Below are 16226 nucleotides of genomic sequence, written 5' to 3' on the forward strand. Positions count from 1 at the left end.
TATCTGTAGGCATTTTTAGGCTGGACTGAAAATAAAAAGAAAACCTGTTTGTACAGAGAAAGCTTGCCTGGCCCTGTGCCAAGACAGGAAGTCTATCAAAGCTGGGCAGTGTTTGAAAGCAACAGAATACTAGAACCAAAAAAAGAAAAGGGGTGTGCGGGGGTGAGAGAAACTAGAATGAAAAGGCTTACTTCTACATTGACTTTTTTGCTGTTTTTCAGATGGCTGCACACGGTTGTTGATAGCTATACCACTCCCTGTTTATTCAGCTTGAGCCACAAGTTCTCCATGTGCGTGGCCCGACTTCAGGTGACTGTTGCACAACCGCAGCAGCACTGCTTGGGAGGAGGATGTGGACGTGAGCAGCTAAATTTATATCCAAACATCAGCATGAATCAATCCATTCCTAAGCAAAACTACCTGATCACCATGGGATAAATCAGATTGGGTGTTCAACAGTATATGTAAAGTAGTCTTCCTGTGGGTTTATCAGGGACGTTAAGGCCTAAAGTTAGCTCCAACAGGTCAGAGGAGGATTTGTTTTGTGGTGGAGAGCCATTCACTAGACACATTCACAACACACACAGGCACACAATTATAGCAACACAGGGAATGTTGTTTCCCAGCCTTTGACCTTGGAAGAACATTAATTCTTAAGAGACATCATCTGGGTTTTTAACTTCTTTAATTTCTTTTTTTCTCTTTTTTTTTTCCTTCCTTTTTTTTTTTTTTTAAATTTCTGGCTGTAATATATTCAGGTACAAATGGTGCTGTCATCTTGAGCTACAAGTTAGAAAGTTATTACTTTTAATATGCCACTACCTTAGGCCTCTACTGTTATGTAAAAGAAAAATAACCTTGTGTGACAGTTTAACATTGATCGATGTGCCTGCCAAATGCAAAGAGATAAATAAGCAGGTGATGAATAAACAGCACTTCAAGTAAAGACATTACGCTGCATGCATAAAACGACGCCAGGCACCTAGGAGCTGTGGGTGGCCGAAGGTTAGCCATTTCATGCCCACTCAGTAAAGCAGACTTAATCGCTTCCAATATTTTCTGTTAAAAAGCACGCTTAATGAGCCAATTTCACAAGCCCAGAGAAACTGATTATTATCTCCGAGTTCCAACTGAGTTGGTTGTTTTCCAAGAGCCAGTTTTTCCTTGACGGGATAAAAACCTTTTTTTTTTTTTTTTTTTTTTTTTTTTTGGCGGGGGGCGGGGGTGGAGCGGCGGGAGAGGAGAGAAAGAAGGAGGAATAAGGAGGCGAGCGGGGCGGGTGCGGGTGGCACTAGATGGCAGCGTTGCTCTGCCGGCCGGGCTGCGGCAGCGCGGCGGGGGGGCTCTGCCTGCCAGGCCGGCCAGAAGCTCTCCCCGCCGGGCTGGGCGCCCTGCGCTCTGCCTTCTCCTTGCTGGGCACGCCTGCCTGCTGGGACAGTCGGTCTCGTTGGCTTTTTAGTGAGGCGAGCGGGTGCAGGGCTCCCAAAGTCTAAAACTGACTTTGCCTTCCTGCTCCTTTCCCCTACGGGAGGCAAAGAAGGACCGTAAGGTGAGCAGCATCCTTGGTCCTCTTCTAAAGACCAGCGAGTTATAGTGTGCCTCTCACCGGATCACAGCAATCCTCACTCGTGTCCAAGGGCAATCCTGCTTTTGCAGGTGAAAAACTGCAGTGGGTCCATCCATGGAGGGACTCTGCAGCAGGACACCCACGTTCCTTGCAGGGGGTGGCGATGTGCCACCCTCCAGATGCAGAGCAACGTTGTGAAAGACACACGCACCCCACTCACCCCCCCAACCCAACCCAAAACACAGGCACAAAAAAGCTCCCCAAACCAGGATTATTGTCACCAGCAGCAGTTAGTCAATCACCACTTAGGAAAGAAACCCCAGCAACTAGACCTCGGCATATAATTAACTCATCTATCAAAAAAAAAAATAATCAAATTGAAGTGAACTGTTGTTGGGTTCTAAATCAGAAGCCAAGTTAATTATTTTTTATGAATATTCATAGGAAACTTGTACAATTTCCAAACTAGGCCTTCAATTGCTAATCAGTTAACTAAATATCTGATATGACTACTTCTGAGGAAAAAGTGATTTTTAAATGAAACAGACAAGCACATAGCAATATTTTAAAAATCAGAAGACATTGTTGGAAGCTGGATGGTGGAAATCCACCATTTAGATCATGGCTGCAAAGAATGAGAGAGCAGAGCAATCTGAAGGATGCAGTTCTCCCAGGTCCAGGTACCTTGCAGAGCAGATACGGAACCTGCCGCATGGGCAGAAGCCAAAGGCCGTTGTGCTGGACCAGGCTCTGTGCCCATCCTGTCCAGTAGCTTGGCTAACGGTGCACACAGCAGCGAGCGGTTGGAACGGCTCGTCCCATGTGTGCGCCCTCTCACAATGTGCTACAGAGTTGTATTTCTCAGGGGCAATTCGTCATCTAGTTTCATGAGTTATCCGCAGGCTAAAACCTCACTGAGGAACTCCGTAATTACATTGCACGTATGCTCACTTAACACATTCTGGTCAGGAACACAACAAATATTTAGGAAACAGGGATGCAATTAGACACAAGTTTTTCTAGAAAAGCAGATCTTTGAGATGTTGCTACTGGGAGCTCAAGGCAGAGGCTGAGGGTGTCCAGGCAGCCTCCACCACTCCTGCACAACATGGGCCAACCAACCAAAACTCAGAAATTCAATGCCAATTCAGGCATGAGGCTCGCCACATAAAGGCAATTTGGCATGCCCTCCCTCATTTAACGGTACGGGGTAGAGAAATCACAGGCAGTGGAAACGCTTTAAAGCATTAATCAAAAAATTAAAATTATGCATCATGCGGTTAGGTATTTCCCAAATGTACCGAACTGGATGCTCTCACTGACAAAGCATCAGCTCTTACTAGGCAACAGCAATGTGTTCCTTACCTCACTCCAGTTAGGTGCTGACTTACAAAGTAGCGTACCCCAGAAACGCTTTATTCTTTCATAAATCCTAGCTTGTGTGCATGAAGTCATCCTGTTCATTGTCTTTTCAGCTCCCAAGTTTTACAGAGAGGCATCTCTGAGATAGATTACAGACCAACACAGTGATGAGATGTTAAGATTTCACCAGAAAGTTGGTTCTACTGCGGACTTTTCTAACCTTCTTCCTTACTCAAAAACAGCATTAAAGGCCAATGCCCAATTCTCCATTCCCCTTATGACTTCCACTGAGACTAAGTAAGTTGAGTTACTTCTGTTAAAGTAATAGGTGGCAGATTTATTCACTTGGGCTTAAACCCTCAGAAGATATTTAATATCTACTGAAAGCATTTACTCCATTGGTAGTGAAGTGCCTAAACACCTTGAGGATCTGGGCCTTAGTAAGAAGGAATATTCTGCTAAAGAGAATATGCCAAAAGAGTATTTGTGTGGTCTATATTAGCCCTATGAATTTAAGAGGTCTCCAATGTATTTTGCCAATTCAAATCAGATTGTGATTCCTTTCTGACCCAACCAAGAGATAGATTTGATGAAATAAGACTGGTTAAACTCACTTTAGGACAAAGGTTGATTTGATAATCATAATTGCATTTCTAATATATCTATTTTCTTAAGTGTTAGTAGATTTATTAGACTGTTCCTGTACAACCTATGGCTGATTTGCAGCTTCCTTGGTAATTTCTTAGTAGGCAATAGCAATTTCTTATATCTTCAGTAATGTCTTGAATGTACATTTTTTATATTAATGATCTCACCAGGAGAAAAAGTGTACCGTGAATGCATGATGGCCATATGGAAAAGACAATGAAGTTTAGTAATTAAAACTGAAAAGGGAAAGAACTATGCAGTAATTAGAACACTGATTAATCAGCTGATAATTTTATCTTGATTAATGCTGCTGATTTTCCTCTTCTTATTGACCTAGGAAAGGTAGGTTTAGACCAATTAAATATAAATTATTCCCTTTTTTCACATTCCAGGCAGATTCCAGTGTTCTAAGTCATACTATGTTTAAGATGTAGCACTGAATTGCTCTTACTAAATTGGGCAGCTCAACAAAAGGTAAAATAAGGTTTATGTTCCAAACATGCTGATGCTTCTATCTAAGGCAGAATTGGACAGAACTGGTTATTTCACTATTATTTGGGGAATATTAAAATTAGATTAAATTGCAGTGGAAAAAAATAAAAAACATTGCATGTTTTAAAGCTATAACTGTAGGAAAACTAAAAGGATTCATTCATTTTATTGGGCCCAAGATATGGATGCATAATGTAGTCCTGAAACTTAAAGAAAAGGTTCTATATTAATGGTCTGATTTCCCTTCATGTGCAGAACTTTATTATTCCTGAGGGAAAATGTTGCCAGTAACAATCTCACTCCCCTGTCTGTTCACAGATCATAAACAACAACACCTATTCTTGCTTCCCCATGCACAGTTAAGGGATTAAAGCTACTCAAGTCCTGCAACAGTGGAAGGAGTTTTATGTATAGTCTCATTCCATTGCATTCATATGTGAATCAGGGTATTTCTTGGTAGAAGACATCAACACCACAACCACAGAACTCATCCCTTCACAACTGCAAAATACAGATGTTAAAGATACTACCCATTCATTCTCAGAGATAAATATCTGGCAAGTACAGAAAAGCTCAGAAGCAATATACAGGTATCTTAGTTCTAGAAATTCAGGCGGAAAACACCGCTAGCGTGATGTGTGCTTTAACTTGCTGGGGTAGGAAAACATCACAGTCCATAAACAAAACCCTGCCCCTCCTTTATGGACCATCTTCAACCCTAGCGTGCTCTGCGATTCCATGCATGCCAGCTTCTTCACTTCTGTATACCGAAGTAGACTTTGAGATCAGCAAAAGTGTGGAAGCGTAAATCTATAAAGCCACATCTCCAGTACATTGCTTCTTGGCTACTTTCTCTTTTCTGAATTTTCAGGTCATAGACTAAACCCACATGTGTATGATGCCACAAAAGCTGCTGTTTAGCCAACATTTTAGAGAGCAAGGTAATCCCTCAGATCTGGAGTTAAGGATTTTTGTTGACAAAAGACTCCTTTTTATCCATCATCAGCACGTCTCATTTCAGTTCTGTCTTTACCGTATAACAACAGAGCAGATAGAATTATTTACTGCAAATAAATTATCCAATTGATTAATACTTCCTTGCTTTTTCTGCGCTCTTCAAAAAGTAAACCTTTTCCACTATTTGTGTAACATGAATCTAATTCTGCAACTCAGTTTTCAAGTGTATTTGACCACCCATAAAAATCACGTGGCTCTGTTTTCTCTCTTGGATGGAATTACTCAGCAGGGCATAATGAATTATTAAACAAATAATGACCATGCAGTAGAAAATGTTTTGTTTGAATATAACTTGTTAACAAGCATATACAGGTGTGCATAAGACAAATATATCTTCCTGAAGCAGAAGTAGCCAAACAATGAATATGAAGAAACCAAAACAGAACCAAAGAGTTTTCACATTATTAGAAGGACTCTGTTCATTAATGTCTCTTTCCTTGTCAACAGAAATCACACTTCTGTGTTCTCTGGCAAGGGAACAAAATAAATGATCCCCTAGTTAATATCGAATCAGGTGAGTGAAAATGGATGGATCAACTATGGGGTAGCAAATACATCATCACTGTGTCACCAGTCCAAACCCAAAGTAGGCTGATTGTGAAAAAAAGTGGTTATTGTTGTAGCTGATTGCCTTTACATTAACAATAATTCAAACCCCACCACTCTGCAGCTTTTTAGGCATATTACTAAGGCTAAGTAGGCTAAAAGATTGTCTCACTCAATAGGTCAGGCATACTAATATACAAACCACGCATCAAGAGTAATCTTGTTCTGCAACTACATGTATTTGCTCTGTGGATAAACAAAAATTTTCAATTTCCCCTTTAGAGATCCAAATTTTATAGTCATAAAATTAATAAATGAGGTATGGGTGGACATAGGCCTGGTATGAATTTCCGTAACTAAAAAAATACAAGAAAAGTAAATATTCCATTAATTGCATTTCCCAGATGCCATACTATATCCTGGCTATCCACTTTAATCGTTTTGCTCTGATTATAAGAATCGGGGGAAAGGAATGTGCAATGTGCAGTGCCAAACATAGCCTGTGCTTATTTGGAAAGACACAAAGGTTAATGTTTTCAAATCAAGGTGCCTAAAGCACAGTTCAAAAACTTGCATTCACTAAATGTGGTGTCACTTAGAGGTACTGGTCATCCACCAGTTCTTGGGCAGCTCCAAGTTCAGCATTTTTAAAATCAGTTAATTCCATCTAAATGTGGATTTGCCAACTAAATTTTAGGCATCACAGTCTGAAATGGAGCTGGACTGGGTTTAAGTCGCTGGAAGCCCATCTAACTGGCAACATGATGTTTGTTCAACCACAGAAGTTCCAAAACGGAAGGAAGCTAAGATTTTGAAAAAGCGTAACAAAAAATTTTCAACTACAGCCATGCAACTACTGCCTAATAACAATTTTCTTGAAAAGAAACTATTAGGTCAACAGACACAAAAACCTAATTCAACTAAAAGTAAGGCAAAATATGTGAGAAGCAAACACCACATCACCATTCCTTATAATCCCATTTGTGCATTAAACATACAATAGAGTAGAAGAAAAAATAAGCTAAACTCTTCACAGATTCTTACTTGTTGGTAAGCTTTCATATGTGACTGAAAACAGAATACAAATATATATAATTAAGAATAACTAGTACACTATTTAATAAGTACAACTATATACTAGTAATATCACAAATTACAAAAGAGTTCACGAGGAAAGTGGGGAAAATGCAGTGACCAGACAGAGTATTTCTTATAGTTTGAAAAAATGCATAGCATTGTGCACAGTGAAGTGCTAGTTTTTATATAACTATTCCAACAAATATTTTTAACAAAATTACTAAATATTATAGAATTTTAATATCAAATGAGATTTGTAAGACTGACTATCAGTGATGTTTTATAAGCCGGCATAGAATCACCAACTTCATTTAACAGAAGCATATTTCAGGATCAGAAATTAAATGAAAACTGAAACATTTCTGTTTCAAAAAGCTTTAGATGCTTAAAAACCTAATCATATATAAATTGCAAACGGATAAAAAAATTATACCAACTTTCAGAAACAGGGGAGGTGTAAATTACCAGGGCTTATGCTGTTAATTTTGTTAAACAGTTGAGGACTTGACTGAAATTTTCACATTTTTGTTTTAGAAAAGTCAAAAGGTGTTTTATCTAGATTTTATGCAATGGTCTTACTTTGGATAGCTTTCTCATTAATTTACACCAGTGGCAAGCTCTTAGGTAAAGGAGTTAGTCAGGTATTCCAGCACTATCATAATCAATAATAATTTTGCTGTGTGAAGGGCAAGAATATTAAACTGAACTTGATGGCAAGATCCACTGATACACAAGTTAACTGTGCATTCCACTTAAAATTAACAAGGACCATAGTAAAACAAAGGAAAGCCTACCCTTTGGAAAGGATGGAGCAAGAAAGCCACAGAAGAAAATCCCAAAATGCTAAGAAGAAAGATATTTAAAGTTTAGAATGAATGCAAATACATTTTCTATTAATGAGACTACAAAAAAGGTAAACGACTATCTGATCTACCAAACCTGGAAGACAAACAGAAAAAGAAGAGCAACCACACCAGTGTAATAGAAAATTATTTTTTAAATAAGATCATACAGTGTTAAGGTTGATGATACTCAATAAAAACTTTAACAACAGTAAAATGAAAGTGAGGAGGTTACTCAGGATCAAGAAAAACATTGTATCTGATATAATTAAGATCACAATATGCCATATACATGACTGAAATCATGAGAGGAAGTTTATGCGTTGAGATAGGACAAAAAATTGCTCCAAACCCCTGTACAAGTCAACAAGGGGGGCCAGGCTCTAGGACTAGCAACCCAGCTGAGCTCCTTTGAAATTTTACCAGACAAGGCACAGAGATTACTATGGTTTAGCTAAAAAAAAAATAATAAATGTGCTAAGTTAATGAGAAGTCTTTGTAACCACCAAAGAAAACTGTGAAGCTAATTTCATGAGGTGGTTGATAAACTAAAGAAAGTAAGGACAACATTATAACTCAAACAAATGCAACAAATATTCTAAAATATGAACAAGAAATGCCTGGAGGAAAAAAAAAGAACCATACTAGTAATTTATCGCAAGCAGTATCAATCAGATCCATTCAGTGTCTGTTATTGAAAAGAAATTAAAAATCCCCAAGTGCAGACCTTCACAGGGAAGCCAAGTCATGAACAATTACCCAACTCTTTGTAACATACAACACCATATTTTCATCATTTCATCACTCGTGTAATTCCATACAAAACAATGTTTAGTGTTAGCAGCTCAGATGATAAAACAAAGCACATCTGAACAAAGAATTGCCAGAACAGAGGAATCTAGTCTAGAAAAATTAAAAGGTGATGATTTAATCTGAGGAAGATTCAACACTATAAACAAAATAACTGTGATCTCTACATCTTGTTACAGATTATCTGTGGTATAGACTCACAGGTCCCAATCTCATGCCAAGAATTCAATCTGATAAATGATGGATGAATATAGTAAAAAAGCACGTATGTTAATACAGCAGCTACCAGGTCTACCTTCTAATGCTTAGATTACCAGAGCAATTGCAATTTCGGGAGGGTATCCAAGAGAGTAAAGAAATTTCAACAGCAAAAGACGCTCCAGGTCTGGATGAGAATGACAGGCAGAAGGCCTCCAGAGACCCAGAACCACAAAACATTTCAGTGAAGTACAAAGCTCCCAAATCACAGTCGAGTGACACACAATAGTAGAAGATGTCCACCTGTGGTTCACTGATAGCTAATTGGTCACATTTGAAGAATATATGGTTAGTTAAATTGTCTGTACCTCTAACTTTCAACTAATATTCACTTTTATGTGTACAGTAAGATATTACTTGTTCATGCAAAAACCAGTGTTCAGATAATTTAACAAAAAAACCCACCTCTCCGACTCAGCAGCTAATGACTTTCCATCCCATATCAAGTCTTGGTCAGTTTTTAGACTTCAAAAATTATATTCCTAAAAAATATAATATTACACAACATTTTTCCTCCAGAAGAAACAAACTAACCCTAACATCTCTCAACAAATAATGCGGCATTTACTTCCAAACATTTCCGGTAGTTCATAGCTTTCAACAAACGGCTCCATTTATGCTTTTCGCTTACTGTCCGAATACCTTGGGTTCTTTGCTCCTAGCATCATGGAAGGCTCTTCTAGAGTCCCATCAGATTTTATTTTCTTAAATCTCAGCTCCTGGCTAACCAAACACAGCAATTCTCCACAAAACTGCAACTTCTCTTTCCAGCATTTTTTTTTTTCCTCCCACTCCTGGCAACTTACAAATTCAAGACCCAGGCATACTCATATTTCTTCTAAAAGCAGCCATGATTGCCCTTGGTCAAAATTATTCTGTACTTTTCTGCAGCCCCAACAGCACTTTTCACAGTCAGGATTATTCTCCACATTGTTGTCTGCAGTCAAAGTCACTCAAAAATTCCTATGGTCCCAGCAGCACTAAAAATACATAACAGCCTCCTTACAATAATGGCTGTGAATCACAGCATTCCTCAGCTGACATAAGTAGTTAAAATAGTTTAAAAAAAAAAGTTAAAATAAAACTTTTTAAAAGTTCAAGTGAAAAATGAAAAAAGGTTGAAAAGGACTCCCCTACCGTCTAACAATATTAAAGTCTGCCTCAAATTTACAAACGTACTCAGCAACATCAAACGCGCCGGCTTCAAACACACGCGGCAGCTTCAAACCTGGCAGCTTCAAATGCGGCAGCTTCAAACACACGCGGCAGCTTCAAACGCGGCAGCTTCAAACACTTTTGTGGCAGCCATCTTGCACACGCTCAAAAGAGCACAACCTTAGAAACCTTAGGCAGGCACCTTATCCACTAGGCTACACAGAGGCTTTGTTACAAAAAAGAATTATTGGAATTTGCAGACGTTAAATTAGCCCGTAGAGGGAGCTCACACCGTCCCATAAATGTACAATAATTGGAACATACTGTAATTTAAAACATTTCTCTATTAAGCTCTCTGTAGAGAGGCTACAGAGGTCAAAGTAGAGCATTCCTTACTTCACACCAACCTCTGTGTGCCCATAAAATTTCATTCAAATTAGACTCCATTGACCACATATTTTGTAGCTCCAACAAACAGAAGAAGAGGTGTTTGGCCATGTATTCTTCACAACAAGCACGGCTTCTCATAATCATCATTTGCACCTGATGTTGGAACAAGAAAGTCTATGTCAGAACGCAAGAAGAACAAAGAACCGTCGGTTGGAATTGTCATGGCAATGCCCTCGATCTCCCCACACGTTCCTTCTGTTCAGGCAGCGATGGTAGTGCTCTTTTTATAACTTGACTAGAGCTGCTCTTGCATCTCTCAGGTTTCTGTACTACATGCAGTGCTTTCAAAGAGTATTATAATAGTGTGCTAGATATTCAAAGGTTGACAATGGAAATTGTTAGCTACTGGACACTCTTTAATGAAGCCACAAGTAAACAATGACCCAAATTCCTCTGGAAACGTGGAATAGAAAAAATAGTCTGCAGAAGAACACATGCAATAAATGTGAAAGGAAAAGGAATTTTCTATTTCCATATTGCAAAAGATACACCAGAAAGAAAGCCATACACTTAGCTGGAAAGGTTTTGCACACATATAGTGATCGACATCCCGTACTGAAACAACAGAGCACACTCAGTCCATATAAAGGAGGTTATGTTCCCTCAGCCTGAATGCACAATAGAGCAAACCAGTGTGCAAGGAAGTAAGAAAAAATGTTAGTAAAGAGAGATTTTATTTGATCTAACGTATTTTAGGACATTCTAAGCTTTGCACAGATTTATCAGAATTCAATATTAAATTGCATTTTCTACACCATAACAAAACCAGCAAATTTATCATTCTCATGTTGGCTTTGGAAATGCAAGTGCCTACGTCTTTTACAGATTTGGTGCCTCCCATTTTGCAACAGTAATTTTTAATGTTATTTTAATTTTCTTAGATAAAATGAGATTGTTCTGAAAGCCACATACTCAAATCATCAAGAACCACAAAGAAAAAGAACATTAATATGACACATCAGTGTAGGAACAGCCCTTTTGCTTAAAGCTTCTTCTAGAACCCATATAAATCTTTCTAAACTGTGTTGTTTCACAAGCATTCAGCAAGATCATATGCTTTACTTTCACCCCCATACATCCCATCTACCCCAAAGTCAGAAGTTAATCTTACACTCCCTAATTAAAACAACCAAACCATTCACCTCCACCACTTTTTCCTCCCAGTATTATATGATATTGACATACATCAATACAAGTTTCAACACCTTCAACTTTCAAATCCAAAACTGAAGATCCTGTGTTCTTTCCCTTTCACTCTGTAGCCTTTACTCACCCAGTTGCCTTGTAGATCTTTTCAAGGCTCTGACCCAGCAACACGTATTCTTCAAGTTTAAAGAGATTAATCTAGCTGAATATAGTCAATTAAGTATGTGCTTTAGTGGTTTACTGGAGTGTAGAAATAGTGAAATTCATAAGTGAGAGCTGCAAAACAAATTATTATTTTTAAATATAGTATTTAATAAAGCTATAAAAAATATTTGGAGATCCTTGTCACAATAATGTGTATAGCAATGGGGAAAGCTCAGCAGTTAATTCTAACCAGGAAAACACTCAGTACTTCTCACAAATGCGGGTATTTATCTACAGAGTTGGAAACTTTTGGATGCTTGCAAATCTGGGCTGAAAATCCAGAAGGAATTGGACTTTTAATGCAATCCAAAATGTATTTCCTAGGTATAAAGTTAGTATTTCCTACCATATTTTCAGCATTGCCACCTCTACTCTTTGAAATCAGAAGGTGTAGAACTAAGAAAAACACGTTTTAAAACAAAAAGCCTTTTTTTTTACCTAATTTTGAAAAGCTCTAATTAAGGATTAGCTCCAGTTTTTGCTGCAGGTCTGAGTGAACAGTCACCAAGCAACTGGTTAATTCATTGTTGCTGATCTAATGCGCAGCCTCACCCACAGGTGCCAGTATAAAGTTTTGGGAGCTGATCCTCTCCTATTCTCACAGAACTTCTGTAAAGGGTTATACATTTGATTCCTAGTAAACTCACATAAAGAACAAATCCATTTAGGTTTGCTGGTTAATTTTTTTCTCTAGATTTACGTCTATCTAAATTTGATTTCTTGCTTAGTAATGCAAACTTGTTCAATTTCTCCTTTGAAGTGGTTATGTAGAACTTGGGTTTAATGCACTAAATGAAAAATATTCCCACCTTTATACCTTTAAGCAGCTATAAGAAGAAATAAAATTATGTAAAATAGAAATTAATAGCTAATAAACTCCACAGAATCAAAAAGAAACCTGAAAAGAGAGCCCAGAGATAAGACTATGAGTCAGTGTCTTTTGTGTAAAAGCTCTGTTCTCCATCACTGCATCCATTACCTCCCGTGATGCAGACTGAATAGAAGACTAATGCCTATGGGGAAAAAGGGACCAGCTATGGTTACAGCTATAGTTTAGGCAAAGAATAACATGTCTGCATCTGCTGTCCTTTTCTGAGTTCTCCCAGACATGGTGCTTGTATATCCACACACGTCGTAAATGGCTAGTTGCTAACTAGAGCTAACTTTGGGAAGAACATGAAAAGGAGGCAGATGTTGGGGAAATAACCCCATACATCTCCCAGCCTCCAAGAATTTGCTGCTCAGGAATTTCCTGAGGCAAAGGTGATGTCTGTGCTTAACAGCTCCCACCACTCTTTCTGATTGCTTTGTGAACTTCTGATAAATTTTAGCATTCACAAATTTAAGTGCACATGTGAAAGGTACCCCCAGAACAGACACTCCAGACTAAATGCAATCATTTACTATCCCTTACAAAAGAGTAACTTGCTCTGCATTTCTCCATAACCTGCCTAACTGACGGGCAGATTCCAAAAAGTACTTCACAAGAATCTCCAAGAAATTAGTGTGATTTTTTGAGGAAGTTTAATTGGCATAAAATTACAAGAACTGCTAGGAAGACAATTAGCAGAATCATGCCTTCCTGACCATCAATCTCTAGAGTCACAAGCTGCACAAGATTTTCATCCTCTGTCAGATGTCACGCTGGCCCAGACAAGATAAAGTGGGTTTCCTAATAAAGGAAATTCTAAAATCATGCATAACTGTAAATTTGATACAAAGCTTTGATTAAGCCAGCTACATTTCTTTCCAAAGCCTTGGGAGCTGAGGAGTCAGACAGCAGCACTAGAGTCACAGCTGCACAAAGGATCATTTGGGCTGTAGTACATGAACGTTGAGAGCGATTTCTTTCCTGGCATTTTTTTTTTCTTTTTTTTTTTTTTTTCTCCTAACAGGTTAAAAGTGAAACTCAGAGAAACTAAATAATGACTTATCTTGTATACACAGTATGCGCTGCTTATGTTTAGGGACCATCTGAATGCATTTCATGCAGCAAACATTCCTCATGTAATAACAATGATCTGAAGGATGAAATTTGTTTTTTTCCTTAAAAGTAAGTAAAAAACCCCAACATTCCATTTCAGTTGCAGTGCTAGAAGCCTGGAGGTCAGTTTATTCTAAGTAGGCATCACTGATGGTGGCAAAGAGATATTTTAAGAAAGCTTATTTGTGTACAATATCCACAGGGCATTCACCTCAACTATTTATATGAATTAGTACACAGCTGGACTAGCAAAAATGAAAAGTCATATTAACATTTATCATACATTTTTTTCAAAACATAGGAACCAGTGATTTATTTTTAAAAAATAAAATATGTGCCACTGTAACATTTTTAAAAGCAAATTTTGAGATAAAGTCTTCATTTTTTGATACATGCATTCATCTCACTCTTAGGACACATGCAAGAATAAAAAAAACCTTTCCTGTTAAATATCATTACAGTCTAGTAATAATGTTTCTAGAATGCAGTTTAAACACCATTTTCAGTATATGATTCTGTTGTCCTGACACTGTAATCTCATCTCAGATGTTGTATGGAATTCGTAGCATTTTTGTCTATTCATGTGTCTGCCTCTTACCTGGTGTTTTGACTACTTTCAAGCAATTTTTTCCATCTTCACTTACATTGGATGCTTGCAGGGTTTGTTTTTTTGTTGGCTTTATTTTTTTTCCTTTGCACTGCAGAAGCTACATTTTGGAATTAAATGCTTGACATTAGCATCATTTTCCCATGTCAGCATTACCTGAAATCTACTTGACCGTTTGGGGGGGTGGGGGAGGTGGGGGTAGGGGGATGGTTGGTTTGTTTATGTCCTAATTGCTCAATTTATAGTGGTCTGCACAAACAGAAAACAGGAACCTGCCTACACCTTCTGATTACTGAATGAGTGCTGACACCTTCCCACAGTTCCTTGGCATGCCTGTAACAGTTCTCAGCGTCCAAAGGGTTACTTGTATTTTAAATGAGTGTAAGTTTGTAGAGGCGGCAAACCAATGAGTGTAATTACACTAGCATTTCTGTATGTGTGTATTTTACAGCGCTGTACTTTCCATGCACTTTAATACAAGGAGATTTCCCAAAGCTACACAAGGCACTTATTTCACTGCACAGCACTACGGCAACAAAAAAAAAACCCCAAAAACAAAAACCCACAACAGGTCAAAAAAAAAAACCAAACAACAGGATTTGACACTGTTGCACTTGTGTTACTACTGATCCACCCACAAGCAAGCCTGCAGATGAAAAGAGCACAGTAATGCTGGACCGATTCTACCTATGTAGAATGACCACAAAGTCAGAACAAGAGGGCAGCAGCCTACAGTCTTTGGATGCCATGTCTAGTTTCTGTATTTATAAAGTGATTAGAGCAATAAGCCCATAAAAAAAAATTAAATATATCATTCTTCCTTCTTATTCTAATCACTAGTTGGCCTGCCTGCACACTTGCAGATCACTTTTTCCAATATAACAATATCTGGGTTTATATTTCTTGACTAAATTAATACTGCAAGTCAACCTGATATGCTGTTTACAGTACTAGTAAAGGTATCTGTGGATTAGTAACTGCAGCTGGAGACATTGATCCTGTACCAGAAAAACCTGAGCAGAAATCATACTTCACCACCAACTCAAGTAATACAACAGCAAACAAAACAAACAACCGCCCCCCCCCCCCTATTGCAGCACCTCATTTGGAATTTTGCAGCTATTCTGAAACAAATACAAGTGGAGATAATAGAGAATTCTGCTATTTATATTAAAAATAGTGTAATCCATAGATTAAACTGAACAATGAGAGGCCAGTATGGCTCATCTCCCCCATAAAAAATGTCTTCTTGGGATCCACATAACTGGTATGAGAAAGTAGGTTAAATGCACAGTGTTCATAACAGGATTATATGAAAGAGGAAGGCATGTCACATCTGAGATAGTCTAATAAGAGAGAAACTCAGAATATAAATGGCTTGTGCAATATAAGTAAGATTTTCTGACCAAATTCAATTGTCGTTCTAAAACTAAACACCAAATTACTGAAAACTAACGTCAAACAGGATTATGTAATTTACCTAATGATCATAGGTGAGCACAGGAAGAAAATGTCTATAAGTAAACAAACAACTTAATAACAGTCATGTCCAGCAACTCTTCTGGAACAAAGTTCAGGCTGGCAAAACTCTGGGGCCAGAATCTCCTGTCATTTATTGCTGTTTCCCTTGGTAATACCACCAATGAAATCAATACAATTACATCAGGGGAAAGATGAATCTGCCTTCTAGTGTTTCATGAAGTTGGAAGACCAGATTAATGGAAGGTCCTAATGTAATATAATTGACGTGAATGCTAGAGAGTCAGTTCCACACACAGATCCATTGGCTTTGGTCTGCTGACATAATAAATTGTTTTCAGAGTACAAAGTTAGTTACTTAAGGCAGAGAAGTAAGAATATAATTTAATATGAATGACAGAAACAGAGAAAGAAATCTAAGACTTATACTAATAATATTAGGAAAATGTTAATCATATTATGAAGGGTGTAACATTAACTAGACGTTTGATCTATCCCACATATCAGTTTAAAGCATTTGTAACCATAGAAGCTGATTCCAAAATGAAGTATTCTGTTTTCTAGTATTACATTTGATATTAT

This window comes from Falco cherrug, chromosome 13, assembly GCF_023634085.1.
Source record: "Falco cherrug isolate bFalChe1 chromosome 13, bFalChe1.pri, whole genome shotgun sequence".
NCBI classification, from domain to species: Eukaryota; Metazoa; Chordata; class Aves; order Falconiformes; family Falconidae; genus Falco; species Falco cherrug.